Source organism: Octopus bimaculoides, chromosome 12 (assembly GCF_046866305.1).
Source record: "Octopus bimaculoides isolate indiv1 chromosome 12, ASM4686630v1, whole genome shotgun sequence".
Taxonomy (NCBI): Eukaryota; Metazoa; Mollusca; class Cephalopoda; order Octopoda; family Octopodidae; genus Octopus; species Octopus bimaculoides.
Window position 1 is genome coordinate 59,049,290 of NC_142939.1, and position 18,619 is coordinate 59,067,908.

Genomic DNA, 18,619 nt, shown 5'->3' on the forward strand with positions numbered 1-18,619 from the left:
GTATGTTTGTGTGTGTATGTTTGTGTGTGTATGTATGTATGTATATATATATATATATATATATATATATATATATAATTGTGTGTTAAATACATGTTATGGACAGGCAGATTTATCAACATGGCATCACAACGTAAATCTGTATCATCAATAATGTGTGTTTGTGTGTGTATATATGTTTGTGTACACACAAAGTAGCTAACAAAGTAGCTAACACAACTTGAAGGGAGTGGAGTGAAAGATAACTGATAAAAAAAAAAACAAGGGTGGGGGTGTCTGTGGGAACAAGAGGGGAGTAGCCGGTGATATCAAAGACAGTGCTTAGTCTTTGGAACGAGAATGGGAAGAAGTGGTGGTGGAACAGAAAGAAGAACATTTTCATCAGTGAATATACATTTACACATACTTGCAAACATACACACGTACAGACATATTTACATACACATGTATATACATTCACATGTATATACATGTATATACATTCACACACACGCACACTGAATATGATAATATTGAGTAAGTGCTAAAAATATCAACAAGTGAAATTGAATTTAATTATCAGCTGAAATTAATTATCAGCTTCAGCCCTGGCACCAGGTTACAAATATAGAATTACAGACATATCTTCTTCTGTGAGAGAAGAGTTTTGGATGAGGAGCAAAGATGCTGGGGATAGTGGTTGTTGATGGATGTGTGCTGTGGAGAGGTGGGAAAGGGGTGGCCAGTGTGTGTTTGTGTGCGTGTATATATATATATATATATATATATATATATATGTCCCGCACAAGAGCCAGTCTGGGACTTTGTGCGGGTGGCACATGAAATGCACCATTTTGAGCGTGGCCGTTGCCAGTACCGCCTGACACGTAAAAACACCCACTACACTCTCTGAGTGGTTGGCGTTAGGAAGGGCATCCAGCTGTAGAAACTCTGCCAAATCAGATTGGAGCCTGGTGTAGCCATCTGGTTTCACCAGTCCTCAGTCAAATCGTCCAACCCATGCTAGCATGGAAAGCGGATGTTAAACGACGACGATATATGTATGTGTATAAGTATTATTATAGTGATAGTCTTCTTGCCTTTTTAGGATTTAACCCTAAGGAGAAAAGTGGTTCCTTTCTTTCTATAAGCTAGTCACTTGTGTTCTAGCAAATAGCTTTAGATAAATCTGACTTATACTGAGGCTAATATCTCTTTGTTCAGTAATATCCAGATTTGATATCCACTTCTTTTAAATAATAAAAGAATAATTTTTTTTTTTTCTGTTTGTTTCCCTAACAATCTATTTTCTTTATGAAATTTGCAAAGTAAATTAGCAAAACAGACAAATAATGTCACGAACAGTTATTCTGCTTCATGTTTATTTTATTGATTTTTTACTTTTTTTCTCTTTCTAATATTCCAATTGCAACCTGCTTTCAATCTCTGTTAGATTTCATCAGTATAATTCTGAAATTTTAAACTTGAAGAAAAATAATCTTTTGTGTAGTTGTATGATTTTCTATTTTTGTAACCATGTTGTGACTACAAGTAATATTTTTTAAAACTAAGCACTTGATCTCCAAAATTACACAAATTTAATTCTGTTTTCAGCTTAAATTTCAAAATTGCATTGACAAAATCTAACAGATTGAAATGTTTATGTGAGTGGAATATTTGAATATCAAACAAATCAATACAAAATATTATATATATATTTTTTTTACAAATTTATATTTCAAAAACAGAGTACTTAGAACTCTTCATCGTTTCAGGGGACAAAGCAGCTTCACTCGCGCTGGTGCCATGATAAAATGCACTTGGTACACTCCATAAAGTGGTTAATGTTAGTATGGGTATCAGTCCATAGAAACCTTCCTAAAATGGAACATAGTGAAATGTGGTCCCTTATCCATCAAAGAGAGCACTTTGAATAAGAACTGACTTGGATTACAGTGGTCTGTCCAACCCATACCAGCATAGAAGGTGGGCATAAAATAATGTTGATAATTCTATCAGGACTCTATGTTAATGTTTCAGGCTCCAAATGGAATCTGTTTAATTCATATATTCTCCAGATGACTTCAAAAAATCCTGCACAATCCCCATTTCCTACTTCCCCGAAAGATAGAAATCTTTGCACTTTGCCAAAAAGAAGCTATTGTTTTAATTTATGGATGGTTTTTAATTTCTGCTGCTGTTTTCCTAGTTGTAGCTATATTATTGTTGGACAGCACCCGATCAACCTTCATCTAATGAAACTCTCATCCAAGGGGTTCCAACAGTAACCGCTTGTTTATTTTTCTTCAGTCAGTGTAACTAGAACTGCATTATTTTACATTTCTTTTTATAAAGATGGTAGACTGTGAATATAATAGAATTTTAGCTGCAGTTTTAAGCAAGTTGAGCGACCACATGGGTTCTCTCATTTAGTCATGCTTCCTTGATGTGTCTGAGACATTTTGGCACAGCTGTTTCGGTGTTGCCTATTTGGCATTGTTGATTCAGCATGGACTTATTTGACATCAGAGGTTTTAATGTTTCCCTTATTCTTGCCTTCTCAAAAATGAGTTGTACCTGTATTTCAAAGGGCCAGCCTTGTCACACTGTGTCACGCTGAATATCCCCGAGAACTACGTTAAGGGTACACGTGTCTGTGGAGTGCTCAGCCACTTGCACGTTAATTTCACGAGCAAGCTATTCCATTGACCATATCAGCTGGGACGCTAGTCTTCGTAACCAACAGGAGTGCTCTTATATATATGTATATATATGTGTGTGTGTGTGTGTGTGTATATCTAGCTATCTGCCTCTCTCTCTCTCATCCTCTGTATTTGTGTGTGTGTGTGTGTGTGTGTGTGTGTGTGTGTGTGTGTATATCTCTTTGCTCTTTACACTTTACTCTTTTACTTGTTTCAGTCATTTGACTGCGGCCATGCTGGAGCACCGCCTATAATCGAGCAAATCGACCCCAGGACTTATTTTTGGGATGTCTAGTACTTATCCTATTGGTCACTTTAGCCGAACCTCTAAGTTACGGGACCTAAACACACCAGCATCGGTTGTCAAGCGATGTTGGGGGAACAAACACAGACACACACACACGCACGCACACACACACGCACGCACACACACACACACACACACACACACACACACACACACACACACACACATATATATACGACGGGCTTCTTTCAGTTTCCGTCTACCAAATCCACTCACAAGGCTTTGGTCTACCTTGGGCAGTTGTAGAAGACACTTGCCCAAGGTGCCACGCAGTGGGACTGAACCCAGAACCATGTGGCTGGTAAGCAAGCTACTTACCACATAGCCATTCCTGCACATATATACACATACCTATGTATCTCTACCTGTCTATCTATCTTATTTGATTTTATTTAAATTAAATTTAATATTTAGCAGCATGTGTTTGAGGATGAGAATGTCAGAGGAAATCTGTGTCACACGTTAAAGTCATTGTTTAACTTACACATGGCCTAACATAAGTGACTCAGCTGCTTTTGGACTTTTTCTTTTTTTACCTTTTTTTTTCTCTTTCTTCTCACCCACTTTCTTCCTTAGGCCACACTACTCCCTTATCCTCATGCTTCTTCCTTCAACCTCTTTTGGGTCTTGAGGGATGTATGCAGAGCACTAGAGGAAGGCGTTTGTTAGTATATTAATCAGCTGTTCTTTGTGCTTTTATAAATATATACATACATATGGAGATTATATACACGCGTGTGTGCGTGCGTGTGTCATAGAAAAGGCAGTATTTGAAAACATGCTTTATACTTTAAGCTGACAGGTTTATGCAACATACGTGTGTATGCATGCTTATACATCCATATATGTATTTAGTATATGTGCGTTTATATATATATGTATGTTTGTATATGTGTACATATACATACGGAAGTTTGATTGGTCTTGATAATGATGATGATTAGGATGGAGTAATGATGATAACAGCTGTAATATGCACGCACACGCATCGCACACACACACATACATACGTACATACACATGCACACACTTAGCGTTGTATTTGAATCATCCTAAAAGTAATTGTTTCCCATCCCAAGCAAACAATTGATACCAGTAATACACACACAAACACAAACACACACACACACACATATAGCCAGAAAGGTGTTGCCAGAGGTGGTGCTAGTGTGTGTGTGTGTTTGTATTAGAGAGGGAGGAAGTGGGTAGAGACAGAGAGAGGGATTGCTATACTTTGGTGGTGTTGGTGGGTGATGATGGGTTAAAGGTTATTCATTAGGGTTAGTTTCAAACTAGGTTGAAATACAGAATAGTTCTGCGGATTGGGCGTGCAGAATAGATTGGTTGTTTATATGATATACATACATAAATATATATGTACGTAGAGACACACACGCACACATACAATGTGTGTGTATATATATATATATATATATATATATGTATGTATACATACACATACATACAATGTGTGTGTGGCCCATTGTTTCTTGACTGTCTTATAAATAAACTGCTGACTTCTTTCTTTTGTCTGTCTGCCTGTGCACAATGTCTGTCTGTTTGTCAGTTTGTCTTTCTTTTATCTGTCTGTCATTGTTTTTCTCCCGCCCCCATTCCCTCATCCCCCTCCCCCACCAAATCTCAGATGATATATTTCTGGATTCAGTTCTCGGTTTTATTAAGGATATTTTGATGTTGCTGTCTGGAGCAAACCCTTTTTAAAAGGAGTCTCTTTCTACTGTGTCTCAGTAAGAAGAAGAAAAAAAAAAGGGAGAAACCTGTAGAATTTGGGTTTTTTGGGGGTTTTTTTTTTATAGCTTTTTGCTGAAATTGTCATTGTCTGCAGAGGTAAGCTTTTAATATTACTACATTACTTTTAGTGTCATCGTCGTCATTATCATCATCATCATCACATTTCTGATTGTTGTTATCATCGTCATCATCACCATACAAGTGTATTCCTCATCAATCAATCTCTCAGAATTTCATTTTGATTGGGGTTCAAATCCTGCCCTGGGTTGACTTCATCTTCCATCCTTCTGTGGTAGATAGAATAAAATACCAGTCATACAGGTGGGTTGATTAACCCTCTTCCATTCTGGTTACTTCTGTCAAATGTAATGCTTATTTATTCACATTGCTTTGAATTCAATGTTGCATTATCTCATAGCATTTGAGATTTCACTGATGTGATTATTTTTAGAATGACATTGTAGGGTAGGTATGAGAGGCTAGATCTGACTGGTTTAAATGTTCATGGGTTAAATATCGTTCCCCCACATCAAAGGTTGTAACCCTGTACCTGTGTTAGAGATCGCCATAATCACCACACTCAAGTCATATTGAGATGAGTTGAAGAAACTTAGAAGTATGGCATGCTATCATACCTCATGGTTTGGCAACTTCTCTATGAAGCATGGTATTATCCGATAGGGCTTCATGCAAGTCAGTGCCGTGCATTATGTGGAATCCATTGAACTCATTTCTCTTCTACTTTCACAAGCCTTACACATTCATGCACACACGCACACACACACATGCACAAACACATGTAATCTCCAAATGTCACTGAATGCTACTCTCTATTTGACCAGGGGCTAAACAACTTCCTCTGATTAGAAAAGAAGTCAAGTGATAGAACCAGTTTAACAGATTTACATGACATTAAAAAATATGAATTTATTGATGGGATACATCAAGGGTCCTCAACCATGGAACTGCAGGCCAGTGCTGGTCTGTAGATCATTTGGTACCAGGCTGCTTCACAAACGCATGGTTCCAGGTTCAGCCCCACTGCATGGTACTGTGATGAGCTTCTTAACCACACAGCCATATCTGCACCAATAATATTGGTATTTATTAATGGTGGTGGACTGCAAGATTTGTTAGCCCATCGGATAAAAATGCTGTAGGGTATTTCTTCTTGCTGTTTATGTTCTGGCTTTAATTCCTGCCAAGGGTATATTTGCCTTTTATTTTTTCGGAGTCAGTGAAATACTAGTTAACTACTGGTGTCGGTTTAACTGAATGTTCTGTGTCCTTGGACAACCATCCTCTATTGTAGCCTCAGGCTGACTAAAACCTTGTGAGTGAATTTGGTAGAAGAAAACTAAAAGAAGCCCATATTGTGTGCATGTATGTATGTATACATATTGCCTGCCTGTCAACAAGCACACAAGCAAATTTAACTATTTCTTCATAGAATGAAAAAAAGGACGAACAGCCTTAATTGATTTTTGGATCTTATTGAGCTCTCGCCAGAGGTGTCTACATCAGTTGACCAATCCCAAGGAAACAAGCAGCCAATCTGTTTATATACATAACAAATCCAGCAGCCACAGAGAACTGGAGTGTGCGTTTGTGTGTACCTTTGTCCTGATGTCATATGATGGTTGTAAGCAAGCATCACTGTCGTACAAGCAGTGTTGTTTGTTTCCAGTCTTCTCTGAAAAATGTGTCTGGCCATGAGAAAAATTTCCTTTCTTGGAAACAGGTAAGGGTTAAAGACAGGAAGAGCATCTAGCTGTAGAAAATCTATCACAACACATTCTATCTGATCCATAGAATAGTGGATAGAAAAGTGGATGTTTTTTGTTTATTCTTTTATATATTTCAGCCATGTGGCTGTGGTCAAGCTGGAGCACCACTGTGTTAAATGATGAGACTTTAATAAAAATGTATTGAGTTCTTTATTTGGTTGGTAGTCGCTGTTTGTGTGTGAACAAGTGCAACTCTGAGTGTATGCTGTTATGTATGCACTTGTCTTCTGGATGCAAATGCATTTGAATGCATCTATTCAGAAATGTTCAACTGCTTGTGTGTGTGTATGTACACATGTACGCATTTGGAAGTTTATTTAGTGATAGAAGAAAAGAAATTCGATATTCTTGTAGTGCTATTCAAAACCTACACAACCATCTCATGTAATGCGAGTATTATGTATTACTGTATTATGATTGAAGATAAATAAGAGACGCTTTTTATTATTCACAATCTTCGTGGGTGTATAGGAAAAAGAAAAGAACTCCCCCCCCCGCCCCAAATTCCTCTATTATTTGGCCATAAATAATATATGTATCTCTTAAAAATGTACTAAAACGAAATTGACATCTAAATGAATTATTAAAGAACACACACATCTGTGTGTGTGTGTGTGTGTGTGTGTGTGTGTGTGTATGTATTTGTGTGTGTGTTTGCTTCCTTGATTTTAGCTAGACACGAAATTATTATTTTGTTTCACATGAATAATTTAAGTTTTATCAGTACTGTTCCCAATGCTGTTGTTGCTACTGTATTGTTGTTTTATTATTATTATTATTATTATTATTATTATTATTATTAACTGCAGCCAGTTTTTATTATTATTATTATTATTATTATTATTATTATTATTATTTACATGTCTGTACAGACTGTATAGGTTTTCAAAGAGGACTAACAAAATTTTGCTGCATTCATTATTCAGTTTTTGCTTATGTACTGTATGCAAGTGTACATCTATACATGGTTCTCTGTGTGTGTGTATGTGCATATGTCAGTGTGTGTGTGTGTGTATATACATATATATGTGTGTGTGTGTGTGTGCATACATGTATATAATGCATGTATATACATACGTATATATATATATATATATATATATATATATATATATATATATATAATGTGTGCATATACTTATTTGTGTATGTATGTATATACGTATGAACATTTTTGTTATCAACATTTCTTGTCCTTCTGAGATTCTGATATGCATCATTTTTTTTTTCTCTCTCCACCAACTCTTTTGAGACAGCACTATCAATTGGCTGAATATTTCTTTCGCAATCTTTAAAAATGGCAACAATTCCACCACTGCGCTTGATGCACATTGAATTAAAGAGACAATTTTCTTTGGGACTTTAATCCACTTATATCAAATTGATTTTTTTCCTCCCCACTTTTTTAAACTTTTTCTCTTGAAGTGAATGGTCAATAGAGAATAATTGCAGCATTTATTTTTGACTGTCCCCCCCCCTCTTTTGCAAAATGATACTGAAGAATAGTACTGTCCTACAAGCTATTAATAGTGAGAGAAAAACAAAGAAATTAAATCCATAGAAAACTTTATTGCTTTTTTTTTTCTGTATATTCTCTATGTAAATTGAGATAAAATAGTCTATAATCAGCATCAGGGATAGCATGAATCGATTCATATCACCCTAGAGATATGAGCAGATAACTTGTTAAAACTTGTTTACTTTCGTTAGTGAATTTAAATGGCGTTATTACAAGGTAATTTATAAAAGTATTCTTTGTTAATCATTGTTTAAAATGTTATAATTATTTCTCTATGAAAATATTTTCTGCCTGCTTCTTAGTTGTGCAGTTAATCTTTGATACCAAGTTGCTGTCACTGTATCCTTCAGGCTGGGTTGGGTTATAGTTGAATATCTATATATAGACAATAGGTGAGAGCCAGATATGTTCAGTATAGAAAACACGTAGCAGTGCTCAAATGAATTTGAACTTAAACTCTGAATTGTTCATCCTGGACTGGGTCCATGATGTCAAGAGTGACCGCAAGAGAAATTCAAAAGAAGCTGATATGGAAGTAGGGATGCAGATAAACACAGTTAGGCTTGACACGTGCACACCCACACATCAAGGTTGTGTTTTATTTGCATCACTAACTCCCCCCTTTCCCTCTCTCCTTTTATTCATTTACTTGTTTCAGTTATTTTGTTTGTTTGTCCATGGACAAGATATCTCAAGAACCGCTGGATAGATTTAGATGAAACTTTCAGGGATGTTTGGACTCATGACTGGCATGAACTGATGATATTTTGGGATCAATCTGGTACTGGACAAGGATTCTGGATTATTTTTCCAGTTTTTTTTACTTAATTTTTGAGAGTGGTCGGGTTCATTTTTGGTATTCTCGTTTGTGAGAGTAGTCAAGTTTATTTCAGATATTCTCATTTTAAAAATCCTCTCTGGCTAATCGTTGAGCGGACATAGGTGTTGCCTTGGTGGAGGTTTGTGCTCTCTGAATGCTCTTGTTTATACTTGATTTTTACTGGATAAAACTGGGGTATAACTTCTACATGGCACTAAGTTAAAACTATGAAAGGGAAATTTTTGTATCAAGATTTAGCTCTAAAGTAGAAGTGCAACTACAATAAATAAAACCAGAATTTAGCTAGTCTACAACCAATCAGTCATGTAGTGTAGACTGCTGCTATGAGATGTCGGGTTTTGTATTATTATTATTATTCAGCAAATTGGATTAGGTCAAAGTCCATTATTTGATTAGCTTTCTTTTCATCAGTAATTCCTGATACTCAACTAGATACTGCCATTCAGCCATTTGAAGTATTGTATCATTAACTTTCTACTCGCCAACAATTTATAATGGCATTGACTGAAGTGAAAGGGAAAGGTGGACATGATTGATACTACATTGGCTCAGTTTATGTATCATTAAGAATATGTACCATGTTGTCTGAGCAGGCTACCTGGGATAAATCAGTATTATTTCCAGAAGAAATATTGTCCATGATTGCTATGAAATGGGAGCCAAGTATCAACCTTGAGAAATCACCAGGCTTAAAGCATTTCTTTTCGCAGTTTATTAGATGTGACCATTTTATACTAGAATGATCTTATATGGTTCCAGTACTTAAGCAGCATATGAGAATTTATTATATGTAGTATTAACCAGTTGGCTTTCAGAAGCCTTCTTTCTTTTGACATCAGTTCATTTACACAATTAATTAATTAACAGATGTTAGAAAATGGTTTGTTACTCTTAGTAATTTTATGTATGACTCTGCAAAGCTGGGGTACATTAATGGAACAATGGGGCTGGAGTCTGGAATATTGGCAGTAGTGAGAAACTATTAATTGGGTTTTCTTTAAGCAGGATTTCTTTCCATCTAAAATTCTTGTCTATACCATCTGTCACTGACAAGTAATAAATAAGAAATGCCAGAGATAATGCTGGTTTTCTCTGTGTCTAGCAAATGAGAAACACATCTCGCTCTTTCTGGATAGGAAATTATATTAGTTTATTGCAGAATTTCTATCTAGAGGAGTTTATTTCAAACTTGGCTTTTTAATCCAATGTAGATGAAACTTGTACATGCATGCATGTGTGTGTGTGTGTGTTTTTTTCTCTGTATAATAATAGCTGATACATATGTTGATTGGTTGGTTGACTTCTCCAGTTATTTTTTATATGAAATAGAAAGGAGGAGAGGTAACTTAAGAGGTGCAAGATAAATGTGCAAGGCTTGGTGATAGGGAGAGGAGAAGAAGAAGCAAACGACAGCAGTTATGGGCAGAGTCATGTGACTGAAAAAATTTGTTTTTAATTTTATTTTCAGGTAATAAATATTTTTCTTTTGAAAATTGATATTCATTTCACTATTTTGTATAATCACCTGGAAATTTGATGAAAATTAAATCATAATTATTGTTTGTATGCCTTATTTCCTTACATTACCAATGATGGCAGAAGTTTACTTCCAAAATTTCCTGTTATACAATGGATAACACTCTTGTGTGTGTGTGCGTGTGTGCACTTATCTTTTAGGAAGTGAAAAGTTATGGCCAGTCATAGAGTAACCATTAGTTTCACACCCATAAAGTGCTTAGCAGTATTGGCAACTTGGCATACTCAAATGGTTAAAGGCCATTGATGAGTCACCTATACTGCTAAGTGCTTTATAGGTGCGGAACCAATGGTCACTTTATGACTGGCCATAACTTTTTTACTTCCTAAAAAAATATATTATTGCTCTAGCACTTTAGAGTGTACTTCTTTTCCAGACAGATGGACTAATTATGATACATAGATATATATTGTATGTCTTCATTGGTATAAGTTAGAAGTGACTTATATCCCTTTTTATCCATTTCATAACTTAGTGGAAATGCTATATAGAAATCAATAAATAAATGCCATACCGAATTAAGTTCTGAGTTGATATAATTGACTAAAACTCGTGAAAGTGGTGACCTTATTTAACTGAAAGCAATAAACTAATATAAAAGAAAAAAGAAATATTTAAAGTTCTTTAAACTAATGGAATTTGTGTTGTTAAATATGGTATGGGAATCTCCAGCCCTTAATGTAGCTTTGTTTTCCTCTGGGATATTAACCAAGTATACTCTAAGTTTCTAATGATTCATGACACAACAACAGGATTTCTTAAGAAAAGTGACACCCAGATCTATAAAATTATGTTGATTTTTGCTATACTTTGATTGTATTATTAGGAATTATATAATTACATGTTAGCCAATCCCTATCTGATGAACTTTAACTTGGTTTGTGAGGTTAAATTCACACCCTTGTCACCTGTTCTTCTTCAACAATCACCCCATTTATCCATAAGGTTGTAGCTTATCCAGAATATCTAAAAGCAGTTAGTTCACTGGACCATGTAGAGTCAAGTGCCTTTATCAAAGATACACTTCTGCCAATGTCTAAGGTGCTGCTCATAGTGAGTCACTGAACAGTCAAATAATGTAGCTACTGAACACAGGAGACAAATGTTGGTAGAATACACTAGCTACTCACTCAGCTGTTTCCTTTCCACACCTAACTGGAGGTGATTACTATGAATATGTTGGAGTTATATGGCAAAATAACTTTGATGTTAATTGCTTGGTACTGGCACTGCACTGAACAGTAATTGTTTGGGATTAAGGTTTTATCAGCAGTGTAATTTTTTTTAATGCAAGTAATTAAGGATTAACAGTTACTTGAAGTGATAATCTGATGATTAAAGGAACAGCAACAAAACACACAAAGAAAAATCTAAAAAAAAAAAAAAAAAAGAAATTGCATGTATATATATATATATATATATATATATATGTTTGTGTGTCTGTGTTTGTCCCCACACCATCATTTGACAACCGATGGTGGTGTGTTTACGTCCCCCGTAACTTAGCGGTTCAGCAAAAAGAAACCGATAGAATAAGTACTAGGCTTACAAAGAATAAGTCCCGGGGTCGATTTTCTCGACTAAAGCCGGTGCTCCAGCATGGCCGCAGTCAAATGACTGAAACAAGTAAAAGAGTAAAAGAATATATAATGATGCTGTCTTATTATTTTGTCCAAGGAGTGGTTTAGCCCTTCTGAGACCCGCCTGCCTGAAACTGCTTCTGGTTCTCTGATACAAGTTTCTCACTTTGAAGTGATCTAAATTAAAACCTATCAAAATTTAATTGTTTTACTTGTTTCAGTCATTTGGCTGTGCCCATGCTGGAACACTGCATTGAATGGTTTTCGTCAAACAAATCAACTCCAGCACCCTTTTTTTTTTTTTTAAGCCTATTACTTATTCTGTCAGTTTCTTTTGCCAAACCACTAAGTTACGGGGTCCTAAACACATCAGGGCAAGTGTCTATTAAACCCTGGACCAACCAAAGCCTTGTGGATGGATTTGGTAGATGGAAACTTTTATATCCTTCTATATGTTGGATATACAAATTTGAAGAAGCGAGGACAGACACAACTGTCTTCACATGATCTACTTTGAATTACTTCACTAAACATGATACTCCAAAAAATACAAACTCTCAATGATCTCAACAGCTTCCATGAACTCTCACCATCTCCTACAACCCCTGTCGTCTCAACCAATATGCTACACTTTATAAAATTCTGTCCCCCTTGCTATCTCTCCTTTTATCCCTCTCTCTGTTTTTTTCTCTTATCTTTCTCTCTGTCTTTCCTCTTGTCGCTCTCTATCATTCCTCTTTCCCCTTCCCCCTCCATCTTTCCCCTTCCCCCTCCATCTTTCCCCTTCCCCCTCCATCTTTCCCCTTCCCCCTCCATCTTTTCTTCCCTCTCTATCTTTCTTCTCTTTCTCACTTTCCTTCCGCCAGTTTCTCCTCCTCTCAATATTCTCCCCTTCTTATCCCTCTTCCTCTGAGTGCTTCATAACTGTTGGTCATACGAGATTATACATGCTCAGATTTACCACAAAATAATCGGCTTTCTGTTGGTACTCTGTGGCTGCAGGTAGAGAGATAGATAGATAGATAGACGGAGACCCCTCAAAAAAAAACTACTTGACCCTTTCTGCAATATCCTGCTGTGATGCCATCTTTGCAAGTAGGCCCACTTCATTGAAGAGTTGTCTCTAGTTTCATTGCTTTCTCTCTTTCTTTTCCCTTCTATTTTCTATGACTAAAATAACTGAATCTATTGATTCAACAGTGATGATGCCGTGCACTGTTTTTCTAACAATGATTTCACACATTGGCTCAAGGCCGTGCATTTGTAGGGCAAGATGTAATCTCTCACTAATCAACACTGTGCATGGCTTGTACTTATTTCATTTGCTCTGAAGTCAACTTTGATGTGATATGAACCGGGGACATAAGAAGAACTGGACTGTTTACTGAAAACTGTTTGTTTACTCCACTATTCTCTCATTTCTGCTGTTCATTGGATCTAACATGATTTGACCTTGAAACAGATGAACAGGATGTTAAGCAGTTTGCACTTTTTGCATTGCTATCATCTTGATTATGATGGTGATGATGATGATAATAATAATAATAATAATAATAATAATAATAATAATAATAATAGTTCTTTCAAATTTGGCACAAGGCTAGTAATTTTAAGGGCAGAGGAACAATTGATTGCATCAACTTCTAGTACTTGACTGCAACTTTATTTTATTGACTCTGAGAAGATGAAAGGCAAAGCTGACCTTGGTGGAATTTGAACTCAAAACATAAAGAGCTGGAAGAAACGCTGCAAAACATTTTGTCCTGCATGCTAGTAATTCTGCCAGATCACCACCTGAAAAAAAAAAAAAAAAAAATAATAATAATCATCGTATAATTAGAAATTAGCAGGGGAGAAGAATATAGTTGAAAGAATCAACTCCAGCCCTTGTTTTTGAGGGTTTTATTGTTTTTAAAGAGATAAAAGTCAGTGTTACCTCTGGCAAGATTTGAACTTGAATATAAAGGAGCGAACTTAAATATGGCTTAGCTTGCTACCATTTCTGCTACTACATTATTCTATTTGTAGGATTCTTGGAATTATAGGAATAATTTAGGAAGGAATATCCCAGTATAATTCCTAACACTAGTGTAATTGTACCTGAAGACATCCCAAATTCTTTGGGATTTTTTTCATTAGACCAGATGTTGTGGTGTCACAGAGGTAAGGTTCTGTAAAATTATTGATATTGCAATATCTGGGGATAACAACATTGCATTCAAAGAATACAAGAGAAAAACATTTAAGAAATATCAGGATCTTGAATCTGAGATCACTACTGTAATTCTGGGGTTCATGGAGAAGATAAATAGAATACTGATAATGGTAGGATCATTGAAGATAGGACTTAACTGGATGAACAAATAATTTAGTAACATTAGCAAGAGCAGAAATTAGAATGGAATGAACTCCACAAGTCTACTTTGTGTGTAAGAAAGAAAATTAGAAATAAAATTCTAAATTATGACATTTAAACTGTTTTGAAAAAATTATTTTTTCTCTGAAGATGAAGCTTTTGTCTTTAAGATTTGTATCTTTATTACACTTCAGTCAGTTTGATATCTGATTGTCATCAAGACACCTGATGAAGATTGTAGATCAAACTGATCAAAATGTAACATAAATGCAATTATTTAAAAACTACTCATCATAATTGTAAAACATGAGGTTAACGGCACCCTTATCCTCTGATAATTCATAATCTTATTAACAAGAGTTCAACTTAGATATAGGAATAGTGTTAGAGATCTAAAATTTGACTAAGATAAAATTGGTAATAATGTATCAAGGCCCCAAGATTATTAGTTCATCATCATCATCATCATCATCGTTCAACGTCTGCCTTCCATGCTGGCATGGGTTGGACAGTTTGTCAGGAGATGGCCAGGCAGAAGCCTGCACCAGACTTCTGTGACTGTTTTGGCAAACATCAACCACCTCCCAAACACCAACCACCCAACAAAATGGACTGAGTGTTTTTTACTTGGCACAAGTACAAGTGAGGTCAGTTTTGGCAAGGTTTTTACAGCTGGATGCTCTTCCAAATGCGAACCACTTTACAGTGTGGACTGAACGCTTTTTAAGCGGTACCTGCACTTACAGGGTCACCAAGTAACTTGCAAGACAAAAATCTTTTGAGAGGGGAGGGGGGCATTGGAGGAAGTGATCTTGTGTCAGATGATGAAAGGTTATAGTGAGACAGAGAGACAGAAGCAGGTGTCTTACAGTAGAGGAGGTACAAGGTTACCTGGCTGGAGAGAGAGAGAGAGAGAGAAAGAGAGAGAGAGAGAGAGAGAAATCAGAAATGAGGACAGAAACAGGTGTGCTTCTGCAAAGGAGATACATGGTTACCCAACCTGAGGGAAGGGCAAGAGAAGGAGAAAGAGAGAGTGGGAGGCAACAGGATAGAGATGGTAACTTGCTTTTCAGGGCAGCATTTTCTAGTATAATATAGTTTAGACAGGAAGTATGGAAATCCAGCTTCACTTTGTAGTTGACTGAATTCTTATGATTTGATGTTGTATTAGTTTTAGGAGTTCATTGGCATTTCACATACTGTCTATTATTATTATTATTATATATATTTTTTACATTGGACTTGATGCCACTGCTCCACATTAATAACTTTGCTATTAATGGAATTTCAGTTAGGTAGAGAAGTTAAATGCAGATTGCCAAAATCCACAATAGGTACTACAAAACCTCTCTTTCACCTGATGATCAAACGATTCTATCAATCCACTGCCCTGGATTATTAATTTATTCATCAATTTTAAAAGGATAAATGATGACATAGATTTTGGCAGGGTTTGAACTGAAATTGCAAACAGCTGGAGCAAACACCACCAGGCATTTTATCAAGTCTTCTTCGGTCTTTACCTATTCAGCATTTTAATGAAAGAAAATATTTTTTCTCTTATCTTTCACATGTTTGTCATTGGCTTGTGGCCATGGTCTGGCATCACCTTGAAGGGTTTAATTGAATAAATCAACCCCAGTATTTATTTTTAAGTCTGGTGCTTATGTTGCCGAAATTTTAAATTACTGGGACATAAACAAACTAACACCAGTTGTCAAGTAATGACGGAGGGGACAAGTATAAACACAGACAAATGCATGAAGATATATACATGTATATACAACAGGCTTCTTTCGGTTTCCATCTACCAAATTCACTCACAAGGCATTAGTTGGCCCAAGGCTATACATGCCCAAGTTGTCACACAGTGGGAGTGAACCCAAAACCAGGTGGTTTGGAAACAAGCTTCTTACCGCACAGCCACTTAATGAAATTAATAATAATGGTTTCTAACTGTTACACAAAGCCAGACATAGATGTGGTTGTTTTAATAATCCTTCAATATCTAACTGGTATTTCATTTTATTGACTCTGGAAGGATGAAACTGAAGTAGGACTGGAACATAAAAATAGGTGGACATAACTAATTAGTGCAGAGCATTTAGCTCCATTCTTTCCCATTTTTGTTACACCGTCCTCCTGTTAATTATAATGGTTTCAAATTTTGGCACAACGCCAGTAATTTTGGGGGAGGGCGTAAGCTAATTATATCAACCCCAGTGCTCAACTGGTACTTCTTTTATCGACCCCCAAAAAGATAAATGGCTAAGTCGACTTTGGTGGAATTTTGAATTCAGGAATGTAAAGATGGACAAAATGCTGCTAAGCATTTTGCCCAGTATGCTAACGGTTCTGCCAGCTTGACATTATAAAGAGTGTCAGCTTTGATAAAGGCTACAAATCTGTAGGGGTCGAATATAGTTGATTGAATCAGGCTCAGTACATAACTAGTATTTACAGAATAACTCTCCAAATGGATTTGAAGGAAAATCATTCTGATTGAGAACTGACGTGAGAATGGTTAAGAGATGCGTGTATTTAATTTTAGACATTTAGCCCGTAGATAAGTCCTACCTGATAATAAAGGTAGAATTACTTCAGGAATTTAATTGCATTTAGGTATGTAAATATTTTCAGACATTAACTTATTATCTTCCCAGATATTTTTGTATTAATTTTCAGGGAGTTTCTTGCTTATATTCACTTGTTCTTTTTTTTTTTTTAAATGTTTACTGTAATCTACCAAAGCTTCTGATTGTGCCAAGTTGTTTAGTTTATGGCTTCCCCATCCCATAGCTTAGAGTTTATAGATGTATTTACGTATATCATGTATGCCACAAGTAGGAAAATCATTGTAACTAAAATACCAGAAAGCTCATGTTTGCCAGTGAGGTTATTCCAGAGAGTTCTGCATTTGGTTTGTGGTATTCCAATTTTTTTTTTTTAAATATCACCGCCTGTTCATACATTCTGACTGACTGACGAAACAAAATCGGCAATATTTTGTAGAATGTTATATATTTGTTTGTTTGTTTACTGGACTATTTATGGAATGTTTGTGGATGAAATGGCATCCTAATGCTTTGTCTAAATCCTGCGCACACACAAAGGCATAGATACATGAATGCATAGAAATACACCAACAAATTGATGTGTTTTGACTGGCTAAGATTTATACTGATTTATTTCACGTAAACATGCACTTTCTCATACAACCATGTAGCTTGACATTTGACCATGCACTTTCATGCATGACTGCACTCTTATGCATGACCACATGCTTTCATACAAACAAGCACTCTCACATAATGATGTTCTCTCACACGAAAGTATGCATTCCCATACACTCACATTCTATCACATGCAATAATGCATGTTTTCTCGCACAATGATGTATGCTCTTATGCAATTACACACACACACACACACACACACATGTGCTTTCACGCTAAATGTTATATAATTCACTCTGATTCAGTTAGTAAAGTTGAAGTTCTTGTCATACACTGGAAATTCCAATTAACTCACCAATTAGAGCAAATTAACTGAATATCATGGTCAGATATACAAGACATATAGAGCACGACTACTAATATATATAACTCTTTCTCTCTCTTTCTGGACAACACTATTTCCATAATGGAATTTCACAAATTAGTCAAATATATGAACTTGAGAAAACATCAATATCAAAACTCCAACCATTTACGTTTGTATTTTTATATCCTGAGTTAAAGTTTAGTTTCAGCGTTTAGTTTGGTTAATGGTTGTGTGATTGAGAAGCTTGCTTTGCAACCATGGAGTTTTCAGTTGATTCTCACTGTGAGGCACCTTGGGAAAATGTTTTCTACTATAGCCCTGGGTCAGCCAATGTCTTGTAAGTGAACAGAAACTGCGTAGAATCCCATCATATATATATATATATATATATATATATATAGGTGTGGCTGTGTGGTAAGAAGCTTGCTTCCCCAAAACAGGGTTCTAGGTTCAGTCCCACTGCGTGGCACCATGGGCAGATGTCTTCTACTTGAGCCTTGGGCCAACCAAAGTCTTGTGAGTGGATTTGGTGGACAGAAACTGAAAGAAGCCTGTTGTATGTATATATGTATGTATGTATGTATGTATGTATGTACATTTGTGTTTGTTTTTTTTGTGCCTGTGTTTGTCGCCTCACCACCACTTGACAACCAGTGTTGGTGTGTTTGTTTACATCCCCTTAACTGAACAGTTCAGCAAAAGAAACTGATAGAAGA

At 36.0% G+C, this 18,619-nt stretch overlaps 1 protein-coding gene across 9 annotated transcripts in view; it reads left to right on the forward strand.

Annotated features, from left to right (window-relative positions):
* Nucleotides 1-18,619, forward strand: part of LOC106883607 (tripartite motif-containing protein 2) — a 213,204-nt gene that overhangs the window by 90,820 nt on the left and 103,765 nt on the right. The gene's annotated exons all lie outside the window — the stretch shown is intronic.